We start from the raw sequence: 19,710 nt of genomic DNA on the forward strand, positions 1-19,710 counted from the left end.
TTGTTAGGAACCACTCTTTGCCTGGTTAATTTCTCTCATCCTACTAAAAGTCTCAGTGCAGAGGCCATTTCCTCAAGGAAGCCTGCTTTGAGCTTCCAGATCAACTTCAGACAGTGCTTTATGCTACCATAGATCTAAGAATTTATTTGATGGACCTTATCACAGTGTATGTATCTGAATATTTGTATAATTCTTTGACTACTGCTGTCTGCCCAGCTAGAAAGTAAGTTCTACTAGGGCCATTACATCTGCTTTGTTCACCACTGTATCCTCACTACCTATCATACTTACTATCACATTGTAGAATGTTAAGCATGTATTGAATAATGACAGCTCTACATTCTAGGCATGGAGAACTCATCTAATTCCATGACTTTATTTCCCTTACATACATCCATAATTCCAAATATTCTCCAGAGGTCCATATGCTGAGTTACTAACTGCCTGCTGAACATTTTTCCAATAGAGGTCCACTAGGAACCCAAAGCCAAGTGTCTTTTTCTCAAATATGCTTTCTTCTTTTCCCTATGCCAATTGATCACATCACTTCTGTTAAGGATAGAAACTTATGAACATTTTTATTCTTACTTTATTTTCACATTACTTATATGTTTGGAATAGGTCCTGTCTTCCTATAACTAACTGCACTTTTATCAATTGTTCTCAAACATTGTGCTGGAGATGTTCTTCCAGTACATATTCTGCAGTAAACTTTGAAACAATATCTAAATTCCTTAACACGGCAATTTTAATTCTTTATGGTTTGTCCTTCCAATATTTAAAAAATCTTCACTCTTGTCTCCAATTCACCTCACTCCTTTGCACATAATGGAGTCGTTAGATTAGTGTCAGATTTTTTACTGATCCTTGAATATGCTTTTACCTTCTAAACCTAAGCAGCTATTTTTTCATTTTAAATTGAGACATAATTGACATGTAATGTTTAAGTTTAAGGTGTTCAATGTAATGATTTGATAAACATATATAGTACAATGCAAATTACAATTGTAGCATTAGCTAAGACCTCAATCAGTTCACATAATTATCATTTAAGTTGTGAGAATATTTAAGATCTAGTCTCTTAGCAGTTTCCAAGTATATAAGACAGTATTGCTAACTATAATCACAATGTTATGCACAAGATCCCCAAAATGTATTTATCTTCTAACTGCAAGTTTTATAACCTTTGGCCAACAACTCTTCAATTCCCCCATCTCCAAGCTCCTAGTAACAATACTTTACTTTGTGTTTATATGAGTTTAGCTTTTTTAGATTCCATATATAAGTTATATCATACAATATATGTCTTTCTATGTCTGACTTACCTCAGTAGGCATTATGCCCTCAAGGTCCAACCATGTTGTCACAAATGGCAGGATCTTCTTCTTCCTTGTAGCTGAATAATATTCCATTATATATATTTGTGGTTTCATGTCTTATGTTTAACCCATTTTTGAAAGTGGTATAAGATAGGGGTCTAATATCATTTATTTTGCATGTGGTTAGCCCAATTTCTTAGCACCATTTATTGAAGACACTATTCTTTCTTCCTTGAATATTCTTGGCTCCCTGGTCACATATCAATTGATAGTATATGCAAGAGTTTATTTCTGGGTTCTTTGTTCTGTTTCATTGATTTATGTGTCTATTCTCCTGCCAATACCATACTATTTTGATTACTATAGCTTTGTAGTATAGTTTGAAATCAGAATGTGTGATGCTTCCAAGAACATGGGATATTTATTCCTCTGTGTCTTTCATTTGTTTGCATCCTTTTCAATTTCTTTTTATCAAAGTCTTGTAGTTTTCAGTGGACAGATCTTTCACTTTCTTGGTTAAATTTATTCCTAATAATTTTTTATTCTGTTTTTAACAGGATTTTTGTTATTTATTTTTCAGATATTTTGTTGTTAGTGTATAGAAACACAAATAATTTCTCTACATTGATTTCATATCCTGGAACTTTACTGAAATCATTGATGAATTCCAACAGTGTTTTGGTTGAGTGTTTAGGATTTTCTAAAATCATATCATCTGCAAAGAAGACAATTTTACTTCCTCTCCAATTTGTTTGCCTTTAACTATTTATCTTGCCTGACTGCTGTAGATAGGACTTTCAGTACTAGGTTGAATTACAGTGGTGAGAGTTGGCACTGTTGTCTTGTTTCTGATCTTAGTGGAAAAGTGTTCAATCTTTCACCACTGAGTATTGTGTTAGCTGTGGGTTTGTAGTATATGGCCTTTATTATGTAGAGGTATGTTTCTTCTATACCCAAGGTATTGAGGGTTTTTATGACAAAAGGATGTTGTTTATTGTCAAATGCTTTTTCTGAATCTGAGATGATACGATTTTTGTCTTTCATTCCATTAATTTGGTGCACCACATTTATTGATTTGCATATGTTATGTAAGGTTTATCCCTTGCATCCCAAGGTTAAATCCCACTTAGTTATGATGTATAATCCTTTTAATGTGCTGTTGAACTTAGTGTGCTAATATTTTGCATTTATATGCACCATGGTTATCAGATTAGGGTTTTCTTTTCCTGTAGTGTCTTTATCTGGCTTTTGTATGAGGGTAATATTGGCCTTGTAAGATGAGTTCAAGAGTGCTCCCTCCTCTTCAATAATTTGGAAGATTTTTGAGAAGGATTGGTGTAATTTTTTTTAAATGTTTGGTAGAATTCACCAGTTAAGCCATCTGGTCCTGGGCTTTTCTGTGTTGGGAAGGTTTTGATTACTAACTCAATCTCCATACTTATTATTGGTCTACTCAGAATCTTCATTTCTTCATACTTCAGTTTTGGTAAGTTCTAGGTTTCTAGGAATACATTCATTTCTTTTAAGTTACCCATTTTGTTGCCATATAATTGTTCATAGTAATCTTTTATGATCCTAGTATTTCTGTGCTATCAGTTATAATGCCTCCTCTTTCATTTCTGATTTTATTTGTTTGATTCCTTTCTGTTTTTCTTAGGCTAGCTAAAGGTTTGTCACTTTTGTTTACCTTCTCAAAAAAATAGCTCCTAGTTTTGTTGATCTTTTGTTTTTCTGGTCTCTATTTTATTATTTCCACTTTTATCTTTGTCATTTCATTTCCTCTGTTAACTTTGGCATTAGTTTGTTTTTCTTCTAGTTTTTTAAAGTGTAAATGTAGGTTGTCTATTTGAAATCTTTATTGCTTCTGCAGCATCCTATAGGTTTTGGTACATTGTGTTTCCATTTTCGTTTGTTTTATTATTTTAAAAAAAGTTTTCCTTTTGATTTCTACATTACTCAGGAGTGTGTGGTTTAGTTTTCACATGTTTGTAAATTTTCCATCTTTACTCTTGTTGTTTATTTCTAATTTCATACCATTGTAGTCAGAATAGATACTTGGTATGATCTGAAGTTTTTAAAGTTCTCTAAGACTTATTTTGTGGCTATCATATGATTTATTGTGAAGAATGTTCCATGTGCACTTGAGAAGAATGTATATTCTGCTACTGTTGGATGGAATGTTTTATATATGTCTGTTAGGTCAATTTGCTCTAAAGTATGATTCAAGTCCAAAGTTTCTGTGTTGATTTTTTGACTGGACAATCTATTAGAAAGTCAGGTAATGAAGTCCCCTACTATTATTGTGCTGTTGTCTACTTCTCCATTCAGATCTGTTTGAACTTGCTTAATATATTTAGGTGGTCTAATGTTGGGTCCATACATATTTACAATTGTTATACCTTCTTAATGAGCTGACTTCTTTATGAGTATACAATGACCTTTTCTGTCTTATCATTATTTTGGGCTTTAAAATCTATTTTATCTGTTAGAAGTATTATTACCACTGTTCTCTTTTTGTTTCCATGTGTGTGGAATATCTTTATTCCATCTCTTCCCTTTGAACCTATTTGTATCCTTAAAGCTGGAGTGAGTCCCTTGTAGGCAGTGTATAATTGAGTCAATTTTTTTTTAAGCATCCATCTGTATCTGTTGACTGGAGAATTCAATCCATTTACATTTTGAGTAATTATTAATAGGAAAGGACTTACTAATGGGATCTTATTAATTGCTTCCTGGCTACTTTGTTGTTCCACTTTTCCTTTCTTTCTCTCTTGCAGCCTACCTTAGCAGATTGGTGATATTTTGATGGTGGTATGTTTGATTCTCTTCCCTTTATATTTTGTGAATCTTCTATAGGTTTTTGCTTTGTAATCACCATGAGGCTTACATAAAACATCTTACTGATTTGAGTCTATTTTATACTGAGAGCAACTTAACTTCAATCACATATAAAAACCTTACTCTTTATGCCCCCCACTTTTATGTTTTTGTTGTTACAATTTACTTCTGTTTATATTGGGTATTTTTGAACTAATATTAATAAGTATAGTTATTTTTAGTAGTCTTTACCTTTAATCTTTATACTATAGGGAAGAGGTTAATACGCCATCATATTGCAAAATTAGTTTTCTGAATATGACTATATATTTACCTTTACCAGTGTGTTGTAAATTTTTGTTTTCATGTTACTAATTAGTGTCTTTTCATTTTAGCTTGAAAAACTTTCAGCATTTTTTGTAAAGCAAGTCTAGTGGTGATGGACTCCCATGGCTTCTGTTTGTCTTGGAAGGTCTTAAAAGGTCTCAATTTCTGAAGGATAATTTTGCCAGATAGAGTATTATTGGCTAATAGTGTTTTTCTTTCGTCATTTTGACTATATCATCCCTCTCTCCTGTCCCATAAAGTTTCTGCTGACAAATCTGCTAATAGCCTAATGGGGATTCCTTTGTAGTTTATAATCTTTTTTCTCTTGCTGCTTTTAAGATTCTCTCTTTTTCTTTTATTTTTTATTATCTTATTATACTGTGCCTTGGAAAAGGTCATTTTGGATTGAAAAAATGAGGCGATCTGTTAATTTCATGAACTTGGATGTCCAAGTCTCTCCCCACTTTGGGAAGTACTCAGCTATCATTTCTTTCAATATACTTTTAGCTTCCTTCTCCAAATTTTCTTCTTCTGGAATTCCAATGATTCAGATTGGTCCTTTTGATGGTATCTCATAGATCACACAGGCTTTCTTTACTCTGTTTTATTCTTTTTTATTTGTTCTTCTGTGTTTGCATTATTTCAAAGTTCTTATCCTCTAACTCACTGATTCTTTCTTCTACATGATCTATTCTGCTGTTGATGCTCTCTATTGCATTCTTTTTTTTTTTTTTTTTTTTTGTAGTGTAATCCTATTTTATTTATTTTTTTATTTTTTTTATTTTATTTTTTTTTAATTTTTTATTAGTTTCTGCTTTATAACAAAGTGAATCAGTCATACACATACATCTGTTCCCACATCCCTTCCCTCATGCATCTCCCTCCCTCCCACCCTCCCCATCCCACCCCTCCAGGCGGTCACAAAGCACCGAGCTGATCTCCCCATGCCATGCGGCCGCTTCCCACCATCTATCTACCCCACGTTTGGTAGTGTATATATGTCCATGCCTCTCTTTCGCTTTGTCACAGCTTACCCTTCCCCCTCCCCATATCCTCAAGTCCATTCTCAAGTAGGTCTGTGTCTTTATTCCCGTTTTACCCCTAGGTTCTTCATGCCATTTTTTTTTTAAATTCCGTATATGTGTGTTAGCATACGGTATTTGTCTTTCTCTTTCTGACTTACTTCACTCTGTATGACAGACTCTAGGTCTAGCCACCTCATTACAAATAGCTCAGTTTCGTTTCTTTTTATGGCTGAGTAATATTCCATTGTATATATGTGCCACATCTTCTTTATCCATTCATCCGATGATGGACACTTAGGTTGTTTCCAGCTCCGGGCTATTGTGAATAGAGCTGCAATGAACATTTTGGTACATGTCTCTTTTTGAATTATGGTTTTCTCAGGGTATATGCCTAGTAGTGGGATTGCTGGGTCATATGGTAGTTCTATTTGTAGTTTTTTAAGGAACCTCCATACTGTTCTCCATAGTGGCTGTACCAATTCACATTCCCACCAGCAGTGCAAGAGTGTTCCCTTTTCTCCACACCCTCTCCAGCATTTATTGTTTCTAGATTTCTTGATGATGGCCATTCTGACTGGTGTGAGATGATATCTCATTGTAGTTTTGATTTGCATTTCTCTGATGATTAATGATGTTGAGCATTCTTTCATGTGTTTGTTGGCAGTCTGTATATCTTCTTTGGAGAAATGCCTATTTAAGTCTTCTGCCCATTTTTGGATTGGGTTGTTTGTTTTTTTGCTATTGAGCTGCATGAGCTGTTTATAAATTTTGGAGATTAATCCTTTGTCAGTTGCTTCATTTGCAAATATTTTCTCCCATTCTGAGGGTTGTCTTTTGGTCTTGTTTATGGTTTCCTTTGCTGTGCAAAAGCTTTGAAGTTTCATTAGGTCCCATTTGTTTATCTTTGTTTTTATTTCCATTTCTCTAGGAGGTGGGTCCAAAAGGATCTTGCTGTGATTTATGTCATAGAGTGTTCTACCTATGTTTTCCTCTAAGAGTTTGATAGTTTCTGGCCTTACATTTAAGTCTTTAATCCATTTTGAGCTTATTTTTGTGTATGGTGTTAGGGAATGATCTAATCTCAGACTTTTACATGTCCTTGTCCAGTTTTCCCAGCACCACTTATTGAAGAGGCTGTCCTTTCTCCACTGTACATTCCTGCCTCCTTTATCAAAGATAAGTTGGCCATATGTGCATGGGTTTATCTCTGGGCTTTCTATCCTGATCCACTGATCTATCTTTCTGTTTTTATGCCAGTACCACACTGTCTTAATTACTGTAGCTTTGTAGTATAGTCTGAAGTCAGGGAGCCTGATTCCTCCAGCTCCGTTTTTCGTTCTCAAGATTGCTTTGGCTATTCGGGGTCTTTTGTTTTTCCAAACAAATTTTGAAATTTTTTGTTCTAGTTCTGTGAAAAATGCCAGTGGTAGTTTGATAGGGATTGCATTGAATCTGTAGATTGCTTTGGGTAGTACAGTCATTTTCACAATATTGATTCTTCCAATCCAGGAGCATGGTATATCTCTATTGCATTCTTCATTTCACTCATTGACTTCTTCAGCTCCAAAATTTCTGTTTGGTTATTTTTTAATGATATCTATCTTTGTTAAATTTCTCATTTTATTCATGTTGTTTTCCTGATTTTGTTGAATTGTCTTTCAGTATTTTCTTATAGCTCACTAAATTTTCCCAAAAAGTTTTTTTGAATTCTTTATGGGTAAGTCACAAATCTCTGTGTCACTGACTTTGGTTACTGGAGGAATATTGTGATTTTTTTGTGATGGCATGGGTCCTTGATTCTTCATGTTCCCTGGATTTTTGTGTTGCTGTTTCCACATTTGAAATAGCAGCTACCTCCCCCAGTCTTTACTAGCTGCCTTCAGGTGAGAGATACTTTTTTTGGTTCTGCTATATATTCTGGGACTTCCTCTGGCCTTGTATGAATATGTTGGTTCTATACTTCTTTTTCTCTCTTGTGGCAAAATTCTTAAGCTTGTATGTTTTCTCTAGTTCTTAGAACTCACCAGGCCTGCTGCTGGAAGCCTATTTTTTTTCCTGTTGTTGGCAATAAAGCTCAAGATTGTGGTTTCTCCTTTACCTACCTGAAACCCCTGGCCTGTTTTCTGTAAAGGCTCCCTGTCTACCTGAGCTTGCTCTCATGAGCACCCTTGGGATCATGCACAGGGAGCTACCTAAAGATTGAAGGGAGATGTGGGATTAGCACCAGGGAATTGGTGGTGTTGCAGGCCAATTTGGGAGATCTTTAGGTAAGGTTTTCCTAAGAGGCTGTGAGTGTGCTTATTGCTAGAGCCCAAAACACAACAGGGACAGCGTCCCTTTAATGCCCTCTGATAGTCTCACTGGCTTATTTCCTGATGTCTTTCTTCCCCCAAGCCATGGATTTCCTGCTTTAATACTCTGGGCACAGAAGGATAGAAGTGGATTTCTTTAGCAGCATCCCACACAGATGGGGAGTTCCAGCATTCATTCACTTTCTCTCTTTACCCCATGGGAGAGATCATGGGCCTCCTCTAGCTCTAAGTTGTACCCCCTTGAGGAGAGGGAAGATGCTGTCAAAGTTCCTTTACCCACACCAATGTCCCCAAACTTGTTTTTTTTTTTTCTCTCTCTCCACTGAGTACTGAAACTTATCCTCTGGAAATCTTGACTTCTACAAAGTCTCTGTCATCCATGGGTAGCTTCCCAAGGAAGTGTTTTCCAGGTGCTCACATGCCAGAGGCAAGAGAGTCTGAATCAGTTAACAGGCTCCTGCTAGTTCCACAGTCTGGTCCAAGATCTGTCTGCCTATTTCCCGATGCACAGGTGGGTTAGACTAGTGGTCCCCAACATTTTTGGCACCAGGGACTGGTTTTGTGGAAGACAATTTTTCCACAGACTGGGTGGCAGAGGGGCAGTGGTGGATGGTTCAGGTGGTAACGTGAGTGATGGGGAGCAGCAGATGAAGCTTCACTCACTCACCCACCACTCACCTCCTGCTCTGTGCCCTGGTTCCTAACAGCCTGCGGACTGGTACCAGTCCACAGCCCGGGGATTGGGGACCCCTGGGTTAGACTCCTTATGTGTTGTTAGCATGTTGGATCCCACCATTCCCATAGAGGCACTTTTGTTTGTGGATGGAAGCACAATTTTAGTTGTTGGGTGTGGGGTGAAGCAAAAAGGAGGGACTTATGCTACCATAATGCTGGCATCACTTCTCATTACATTTCTAATTTTTAAATTGTCCCTACTCTTCAAAACTTATATCATGTGCACATGATTTATAAATTCCTAGATCCTCAAGGTCAGTGTCATCTCTCCTCTGTTTTCTAAAACTAATTTTATATAACTAACAGCATAAATAATATTATTCTGCTTAAAAACCATGTACATATCATACATATATTATGTTGTACCTACAAACAGACACTATGAATTTTTCTTTTTATATATCCTACAAGTACCACCATACTTAAAACATAGTAGTCAGTCAATATAGGCTTATGGACTTAAAATTACCTGGTAAAAGCTGATACTTTCCTCAAATATTGAGAACTCATATTGTTCACTCTCTATATAATGATAAATAGGTGAAAAGCAAAGTATCTAGTTATTTGTCATTGCCCAGAAATAGAACATGAAGGAGCACTATTTTCTCAAAACTGATACCATCAAAACTGCTATGTTGTAGTCATATAGTGTTAACTAAGCAGGTTCACCAGATGGTGTTTATTTCATTAATTTGTACACAAACTCATGATTGTTAAATGAAATATATATGCTTATTTTACAGGTTTTATTGTAAACTTAATTTTAAATTACTTTTATTAAATTTATAATGATAAAGAAATGCACTTACATGATTAAACATTAAAATGGAACAAAATGTTATTTATTTAACTCAATAGCTTCCAGTGTTTTTATTTTCTCAGAAACTTTCTATGTATTTGTAAACCTTCACAGGTATATAAACAGACACACACACACACATCTTTGTTTTCACATAATGGTAAAGATGTAATAAACACCAACTACAGATTCTACACAGGGTATAACAGGAAGTGTTTTGTTTCTTTGAGAGGTAATGTAAAGTGAGAATTCTGGTCCATTGGTAACAAGAATGAACAGAAAATAGGGTATGTGATAGAATAAATGTTGCTTTGACGAATTTGTGTATCTAAAGTAATTTGAATATAATTTTTTAAGCATCTTTATTGTAGTATAATTGCTTTACAATGGTGTGTTAGTTTCTGCTTTATAACAAAGTGAATCAGTTATACATATACATATGTTCCCATATCTCTTCTCTCTTGCATCTCCCTCCCTCCCACCCTCCCTATCCCACCCCTCTAGGTGGTCACAAAGCACCGAGCTGATCTCCCTGTGCTATGCGGCTGCTTCCCACTAGCTATCTATTTTAGGTTTGGTAGTGTATATATGTCCATGCCACTCTCTCACTTTGTCACAGCTTGCCCTTCACCCTCCCCATATCCTCAAGTCCATTCTCTAGGAGGTCTGTGTCTTTATTCCCGTCTTGCCCCTAGGTTCTTCATGACCTTTTTTTTTTTTCTTAGATTCCATATATATGTGTTAGCATATGGTTGAATGTAATTTTGACATTATTTTCTAAATGATGAGGTGAGAAGGGAGTAGCGTAAAATGATTTTCAATAAAATTGCTTGCTTTCCAGGAAGTAAATAATTTTGCCAGTAGTCTGCCATCATTTATGGAGCTTCTGTCTTCACACTGATTCCCAGAACAACTTGGGAGCATTTATTCAGAGGAGTGCACCAGAATAGCTCATATGGAATAAAGTAATTAATGCATAGAAATGGTAGAAAAATATATAATTACAGATTCAGATGAGCACTTTTGATGATTTTTCATAGGCTATAAGGGAAATTGCACAAAGAAAAAGAAATTGATAATTAAACAGAATGAAAGGAAAGTGAAAAAGAAGTTTTGGAAATTAATTTCTAAAAATTTTTCAAAATATGTGTTTTTAATATATGTTCATTCAATGAAATATCAGCTCTTGGAGGGTTGGTCTTTTTCAGTCTGAACAAATGTGTTTTCAGCCTGAACAGAGTATGTATTTTCAGCCAATATTAAATGATTGTTGATTGATGGAATGTGCCATATCACTTAGTCTGTCTAACACTTGAACCATGAGAGGGTCATTTTTATTAAGGCAATAAAGCTTTCCCACTCCATTCAGGTTTTCCATTTGGTCTCTTTAGAGTACTCCTCTCTCTAACTTTTCTTAAAGGAGGAAAGTTTTCACTATACATTCCACACTTTATTCTGTCTCTAGTCCTTTCTGAGAGTATCTTCTCCAAATCAGGTCCAAACAGAGCAGTTCAGTGCCCTTTGATGGACTGAACAGTATCCATGGAACTTTGACAGTATCCATTCTCCTTATCTTCTTTCATTAAAAGAAACACTTTCCAGATTTTAACTTAGTCCATCCTCCTTTTCAACTATGTTTACTTTATGACTAAGTTTTAATCGATTGAAGTAGAGAAGTTGCATAGGCAATTTCTTTGTCATCTTATTTAAGACAGAACCTCCTGTCTAAATTTTACCTTTTCACTTTTCCCTTCCCATTGTCTAAAATTCAGAAGAGGTGCTAGTAAGCTGCCTCATCCAAGCATAGAAGAAACACCAGCTCTTAAAACCAGAGAGGAACACCACATGTTGAGGATGGAGAACCATCCTGGCAAACCACATTCCTAGATGACCTCTTGGACCAGGTCCCTCCCTTCCTGGACTATTTCTGGAGAGAGAAAAATACTGCTAATTCATTTAAGCAATAGTATTTTGTGTTCTCTTGATAGAATAGTTTAACCTACACACTAAATAATATCAAAATGGCAATGGAAATACTATACTACCATATATATATATATATATATATATATGGCTTTGTCTCAGTGGATGGTAAGAAAACTTATATTGCAAACTGCAAAGCTATGAGCCTTGTTATGTTTGGCCAAATATTTTAAACTGTCATCTGCAATAACTTGGAAGGCAGATCACATGCTTTAAAGAGAATGTAATTCTGGTGCTTTCAGATGAAAACAGAACATTGTAGTGTATTGTATGTTCCTTAATGCTTTTAGCAAGCTATGATAATAAACAGATGAGCCCACTCAAAAACTGACAAATTTGCATGCAGAGATGGAATAGACTAGAATTCTGTAAAGGAGATTTTATCTGCCTTTGGCCTCAGTTAGACAGTCTAGTAATTTTTAGCAGGCAGGGTTGGAAAAATCAACTCCTTGTTTAACTCAAACAGTAGAAAGTAATGCTCCAGACACTTCTCAAATAACTCATTATGGCTTTTCCTTTTTTTAAAAAATTAATTAATTAATTAATTTTTGGCTGTGTTGGGTCTTCGTTTCTGTGCAAGGGCTTTCTCTAGTTGTGGCAAGCGGGGGCCACTCTTCATCACAGTGCGCGAGGTTCTCACTATCATGGCTTCTCTTGTTGTGGAGCACAGGCTCCAGATGCGCAGGCTCAGTAATTGTGGCTCATGGGCCCAGTTGCTCCGCGGCATGTGGGATCTTCCCGGACCAGGGCACGAACCCGTGTCCCCTGCATCGGCAGGCAAACTCTCAACCACTGCTCCACCAGGGAAGCTCTGAGACTACCTTTTCTGAGTGTGTATTTTGAAATTTCCAGATATGTTTGAGAGTCATCCCAACATTTATAGGAAATAAGGCCTCTTCCATGTGTTGACAACTAGTCAGGAAAAAATTCCTATAAGTTTCTTCAAGTTAAGGATGAGATAAATGTTGTATACCATATTTAGATAGTTATGTGCTACCATTTTTTTTTATGTTCCTTATAAATTTCTAGAACTTAGATGGACTATCCTAGTCTCAGCTGCAGTTAGGGACTGGGAGAAGTGGTGTGAGGTCCAGGAGACCCAAGTACTAGCCAGTAGCAGAGATTCCACTTGCCCCTGAGCCCAGGACATTGAGGAGGTGAAAGCAGTCATCAGAGGAACAGAATGAGGAGCTTGAGGGCAGGTTTTTCTATCAATGTGGAGATTCTCAACTTACCTACAGCAAGGGTCTGGATTGCATTTGATTAAAATAGGTAGCATGTTTTCTTACCATGTATAGCCTTGTATTCAACCTTATGATTCTGGCTTTTAGCCCTCAATTGACCATTTAGTCCTAGCTTTGATAAGCAGGATTTATTAACAGAGATGAAAGTTGTAAAATAGAGCTTCAAGCAGTAAGGGGTTTCCACTTTTATTAACTATTTAATGACAACTTCAGGAAGGGTGAGGCCTCATTGAAAATGCTGTTCTTAAAATAAATATAGCAATAGGCTAACTCTTATCATAAAACAAAATCTGAATCCTCCAGGTTGGTAAACAAAAGGGAATCTCAATGTTAACAGAGGATAGATTCAAAAGGCCAATCACCTTTCCTTCCTTTCAGGAAGCTGTGAAATGACAGCACCCCTGTGTCAGATGCCACATTCGAAATATGGTAATTCAAGGAAATCTTACTTTAAAAGAGACTATTTAGCAAAGATGTAGATTTAGGGTGCATGATGAAGTGGCCCTAAGCATAGTAGTATTTTCTACCAGCATTCCAGGCCCAAAGGGGCAAATGTAAGGATAGGTTATTAGAACCCAGAGGAACAGAGTCACATAGATTAAGAAACACTGAAAAGAACAGTAAGCTTCAGTGTAAGGGTAAGGATACAACCTTGTAAAGAAGAAGATAAGGAAATAAATATTCTGACTTCACTCTCCTCACTCCTTCCAATGCTATAGTGCAGGGATGTCCCAATGGACAAGCCCAACGGTAAACAGCAGTGTGGGAACCATGACGTAATCTGGGATAGTGAGCAGGACAGAGATGGGTTGAAAATTAAACTGAAGGGAGAAATGGGAACTTTAAGGCACAATTCCCTTTCTCTGCCTTGACAATGAATCTGTCCCAGGGTGATTTCAACAAGTGAAATTTCTATAAATGACAGAAAGATAACTCTTCCTTTCTTCTTGTCATTGATAGAGGTAGTATGCAAGAGGCAGGCTCATGACTGCCCCTCCTGCAATATTCTGATGGATGGTAAGCTTTCTATGAATGGATTAGTTACTATTCCCTGGGGAAGGAGGATGAGGCAAAGATGGACATGGATATTGGAAATATATTGTTTTCAAATAATTTTCCAGTTCAAAGGAATGCTTCTTATCAATGGGCCTAAAGAAATAACTTGGGAAGAGGATCATCTGTACTTACAAAGCCCACAGAGCTCACATACAAAGTTAATAATTTCCTCAACACAAAAAATGTCTAGGCACGTTTACCACACTCATAAGACCTAGATTCATTTGTCACTCTTAAAGACTACAGTTAATATTGGAAATATATTTGCTTCCTTCCTGGGATGAGGATTCGGAACCTGACCTCAGGCCATTCTTTATGGATTTGCAAAGTAAGGCCCTAAATGAAAAGATGAGTCTTTTCAGTTCTTTCTAAAGGTCACCGTGCTGCAGATCATGGTAATCTTTAATATGTGAGTCCCATGGCACCAGAAACACCCATGTAATACAAACTGTGATTTTTTAAAAAAATTTTGTCATCTAGTGTTAATAAAGTTCACTTTTCAAATATACATACATTTAAAAATCAAATGCAGTATGTGTATGTTTTTGCATAATTCAATAAAATTATTCCTGAGATTTTTAATTTTTATTATCACAAACAAAAATTAAGTTAAATTTTTTTTTTCAAAAAACACTCAAGTAGATTCTGCATCAGTGAAAAATCTTAGGGCAGAAAAATGGTTTATTTGCTTCTCTTACATTGAAAATCCCAGATGGCAGCCCAGTACTACATCATATATTTTTTAAATAATTCACTTAGATACAGAGTATATTATGCAGTATATTGTGTAATTGTATTTTAGTACCTTTAAGTACACTGACATGGCTTAACTTATACCACAGACTGCACAGGTGGTGGTACAATTGCTACACAATAAAAAAATTAACAGCAAGAAGAGTGTTGATTTGAGAACATTACCAAAAATGCTATGAATAAAACCTAATGTCAAATAGCATATAAAAATAGCTACCAAAATGTGACATATATTTTAATACATAAAAGAATTTACCAATAAGAAGAATTTAGAAAATAAATACTCAAGTTAAAAAATAGAGAAAAATCAAAAAGAGATTTAGAGTCAAAATCACACATCACATTTGTCTACATCTCCTAATTTCCATCTAATCATCATGATTTTTCTCTTTCTTTTACTATAAGAATAGCCTAACCCTTCTAGTGGCTTCTACTCTTGCCCCTTTTTGAAAGAGTAGATTGATTTCTACTATCCACATATCATCCAAAATAATCTTTGTAACACCTTTACTTGATCACACTCCTTCCCCCAGCTTAAAATTTTAATTACTTACCATTATCTTTAGAAATAATTAATAATTGCAACCCATGTTTAAAATATCCTTCATGGGATTGTTCCTACAGACTACTCTGATTTTTTCCCTCTGCCACTCTTCTTTCCCCTAGCTTCCTTTACATATTAGTCTCATGTATGTTCATTGAACACTCCAAGCTTGTTCCCAGCTTAGACTTATTCACTCTCTTTGAAAAGCTCTTCCCTAGCGATGACATATGAGTGACTCACTAACTTAATTCTGGCCTCCTTTAAATATGCCAGTTTTTTCTCATCTCAAGGCCTTTGGCATACACTCTTAAATCTTCCTTAAATTCTCTATCTCCTTCATTTCAAATAGTTGGCTGCTTATTATTCCTCCATCCCCTATGCATAAACTTTATAGAATCATCCTCCATAAAATTTATGTTTAAAACATACTCTATTTCTGGTTTTAAAATAAAGGCTGTCCTCTCTTCCATGTGATCAATGAGAAAATAAAATAAATTTTATCTTCTAAAGTAGATTGGAATATCTATACTATGGGCAGAATTCCATGATGCACTCTCAAGACTTGTTCCCTGGTGTACACAACCTATATAATCCCCTCCCCTGAATGTGTGTGGGACATGAGAATATGGTAAAATATTGCTTCCATGGTTAAGTTACTAATCAGTTGACTTTGAGTTAATCAAAAAGGAGATTATCCTAGATGGGTCTGACTCAAAATGATGAGTCCTTTTAAAAAGGTGTGGCGTTAGAGAGACATTCTGCTGGACTTCAAAATGAAGGAAACTACAATATTGTGGCAAAAACAACCTTAACCTGTTACCATAATCAAATAAAGGCAATGCAAACAAAAAATCAGAAAAATATCTCTCATGAACATTGGCTTAAACAAACTTAGTAACATATTAAATCAAATCTAAAAATAGAATACCTCATAAACAAATGGGATTTAATCCAGGAATGCAAGGTTAGTTCAACATTTGAAAAGAAGTCAGTTATTTCACCATTTTAATGGACTGAAAAAAATGATTTCAATGGATTCAGAAAAAGCATTTGACAAAATTCAGCATTCATTCATGCTGCATACTTAAGAATTTCTATGCATATTTAGGAATAGAATAAAATGTTCTTATTCTCATAAAGGACATCAGGAATAAAATCACCACTAATATGATATTTACTGGTAAAAGACTGAATGTTTTCTCACTAAGATACAGAATAAGGATAAGGTGGCTGCTCTCACTTCTATCAACATTGTACTGCAGGGTCTAGCCAAGAAATTGTAACTATGAAATTAACTTTGGAATAGATGTAAAACTATTCAGGTTATCTAGGTTATTTTGAGTGAGTTTGATAGTTTGTCTTTTAAATAATTTATCCATTACATCTAAGACAAGAAAAAGAAAATAAAATCATACAGATTGAAATAGAACAAATAAAACTTTTCACTTGCGTCTGCCATGATTGTCTAAATAGACAATTCCAAAGATAACATAATACTGGCATCAATAACTGTGTTTACCAAGGACACAGGAAACAAGGTCAATATTAAAAATCAGTTTCATTTCAGCTTGTAACATAGTAGCAAGAAACAAATAGAAACTGAAATTAAATATATATGTATATATTCATATATATAATTTACATTTGAATTAGAAATCACAAAGCACATAGGGATAAATTTACAAAATATGTGTAAGATCTATACATTGGAAACTATACAATATTGCTGGAGAAAATTTTAAAAGATCTAAATAAATGGAGAAAATTTACTATGCTCATGGACCAGAACACTCAATATCATTAAGTTGTTAATTCTACTCAAATTAATCTACAGATTCAAAGTAAGCCTAATCAAAATCCCTATTTTTATTTTTGTTGCTGTTGCTGTTATTGAAAATAAAAAAATATAAGCAAAAGCTTGACAGAATGCATAGATTATATTTAAATATTGGACTTAAGTTACAAATAAAAACTCTGTGAGAAATTATGTGTAAAAAGTAATCAACTTGAAAGAAATTATATGATAAATAACAGTTGAATAGAAATCTATTTTATAGTTAGAAATAAAAATACATCATTTACAGGCAATAAATAAAAGAAGTATAAATATATTGCAAAATATAAAAGTAAACATTAGAAAAAAACTTGTAAACAGGAAGAAATTGAGTTATAGATGAGAGAAATTAACTAAAAATATCATTTTTATTTCTCTAAAGAGAATGATGAATACTAGTAAGATGAAAACTACTTAAAAAATAAAACATTATACATATGTCATCAGCTAGTTATACACATATCCTCTGAAACAAAATACGTAGTGTGCAAATTATCACAAAAAATAAGCAAAACAAAGAAATATTAATATTGTAAAGGAAGAAAAATAACATAATGACAAGAAATATAACTTAAATATGACTACAGAATTCAAACCAAACATTTCTGTCAAATCAAAGGAAACCTTTTTAATGAAGTATTGGTTATGTAAATTAAGTTGCAACATATAGTGAAGTGTAGTTAGAATATATGCAGCCATTGAAAATAATGAGGCAGTTCTGTATATACTGATGAGGAATCTTTAAGTAAAAATTACAAAATGAGGAAAGGTGAGTAAGTCAGTCATTATTTTTTTTAATCACACACACACAAATACCCAGAATATCTCTAATAAAGTATAGAGAAAATAATTGAATATTGATTTCCTCTGAAGATAAAATTTTGGAGAAAGTTGGAAGAGAGATTTTTCACAGTATGTGCTTTTGTATATTTTAAATTTTGTGAAGGATCATATTTTATTCCTTCAAATATAAGTATTTTTAAGAAGTACTTCTTTCATTTCTATCTCTGCATCCCATTCACTTCTTTCAGGGAGCCTATAAAAACCTGTAATTATAAAAAATGGATTCGTTCTCATGTTTGTTGTTTATCAGGCTCACAAAATTGTAAGCTTTATGTGGGTTGGGGCCAAGTATATTTCCCCTTAAATAGAACCTGGTATTCAAATAGGCACTAAATATGTACACTTTTAAAAAATTAACAGGCATAACCAAGTGAACAAAAGAATAGATCTAATCAACCAAGGAATAGAATCAAGTAAATTCAAAAAAAAATTAATAATAATAAACAATCACATATAAGTTAAAACCAAAGCTAAATATTTTACCTCTTTGTGAAACACTTTATAATATCCAACACCTGTGGCTGTATGCAAACAGATACTTTCTAACGTTGCTCTGTTAGAATAAGTAACAGCCATCAGAGAAATTTTTATAAAATAGAAAAATCGAATTTAACATAAAATCCAAACAATAAAAGATTGGATAAAATATCATGTATAACCCTTATGGTGAAATAAAAAAATAAAAATGCTATGGAAGATTGGTTCAAGATGACTGCGTAGAAGGATGTGCATTCACTCCTTCTTGTGAAAGCATTGGAATCACAACTAACTGCTGAACAATTATTGACAGGAAGACACTGGAACTCACCAAAAAACATAGCCCACATCCAAATACAAAGGAGAAGCTTCAATGAGACGGTAGGAGGGCCGCAATCACAATAAAATCAAGTCCCCTAATTGCTGGGTGGGTGACTCACAAACTGGAGAACAATTATATCGCAGGAGTCCACCCACTGGAGTGATGATTCTGAGCCCCATATCAGGCCTCCCAACCTGAGGGTCTGGCAATGGGAGGAGGAATTCCCAGAGAATCAGACTTTGAAGTCTAGTGGGATGAGACTGCAGGACTTCGACAGGACTGGGGGAAATAGAGACTCCACTCTTGGAGGGCACACACAAAATAGTCTGAGTATTAGGACCCAGGGGAAGGAGCAGTGACCCCATAGGAGACGGAACCAGATCTACCTGCTAGTGTTCGAGGGTGTCATGCAGAGATGTGGGGTGGCTGTGGCTCACCATGGGCACAAGGACACTGGCAGCAGAAGTTCTGGGAAGTACTCCTTGGTGTGAGCTCTCCCAGAATCCTCCATTAACCCCAACAAAGAGCCGGGTAGGCTCCAGTGCTGGGTAGCCTCAGGCTAAACAACCAACAGGGAGGGAACCCAGCCCCAACCATCAGCAGACAAGCGGATTACAGTTTTACTGAGCTCTGCCCACCAGAGCAGCACTCAGCTCTACCTTCCACCTGTCTCTTCCATCAGGAAGATTGCACAAGCTTTTTAGATAGCCCCATCCAGCAGAGGGCAGACAACAGAAGCAAGAACTACAATTCTTCATCCTGTGGAAGGAAAATCACATTCACAGAAAGATAGACAAAATGAAAAGGCAGAGGACTTTGTACCAGATGAAGGAACAAGATAAAACCCCAGAAAAACAATGAAATGATGTGGAGATAGGCAAACTTCCAGAAAAAAATTCAGAATAATGATAGTGAAGATGATCCAGAACCTCGGAAAAACAATGGAGGCAAAGATTGAGAAGATGCAAGAAATGTTTAACAAACACCTAGAAGAAGTAAAGAACAAACAAACAGAGATGAACAATACAATAACTGAAATGAAAAATCCACAAAAAGGAATCAATAGCAGAATAACTGAAGCAGAAGAACAGATAAGTGTCCTGGAAGACAGAATGGTAGAATTCACTACCAGGGAGCAGAAGAGAGAAAAAAGAATGAAAAGAAATGAAGACAGCCTAAGAGACCTCTGGGACAACATTAAATGCAACAACATATGAATTATAGGGGTCCCAGAAGGAGAAGAGAGAGAGAAAGACCCGAGAAAATATTTGAAGAGATTATAGTCGAAAACTTCCCTAACATGGGAAAGGAAATAGCCAC

This window comes from Mesoplodon mirus (assembly GCF_964341445.2).
Source record: "Mesoplodon mirus genome assembly, chromosome: 11".
NCBI classification, from domain to species: Eukaryota; Metazoa; Chordata; class Mammalia; order Artiodactyla; family Ziphiidae; genus Mesoplodon; species Mesoplodon mirus.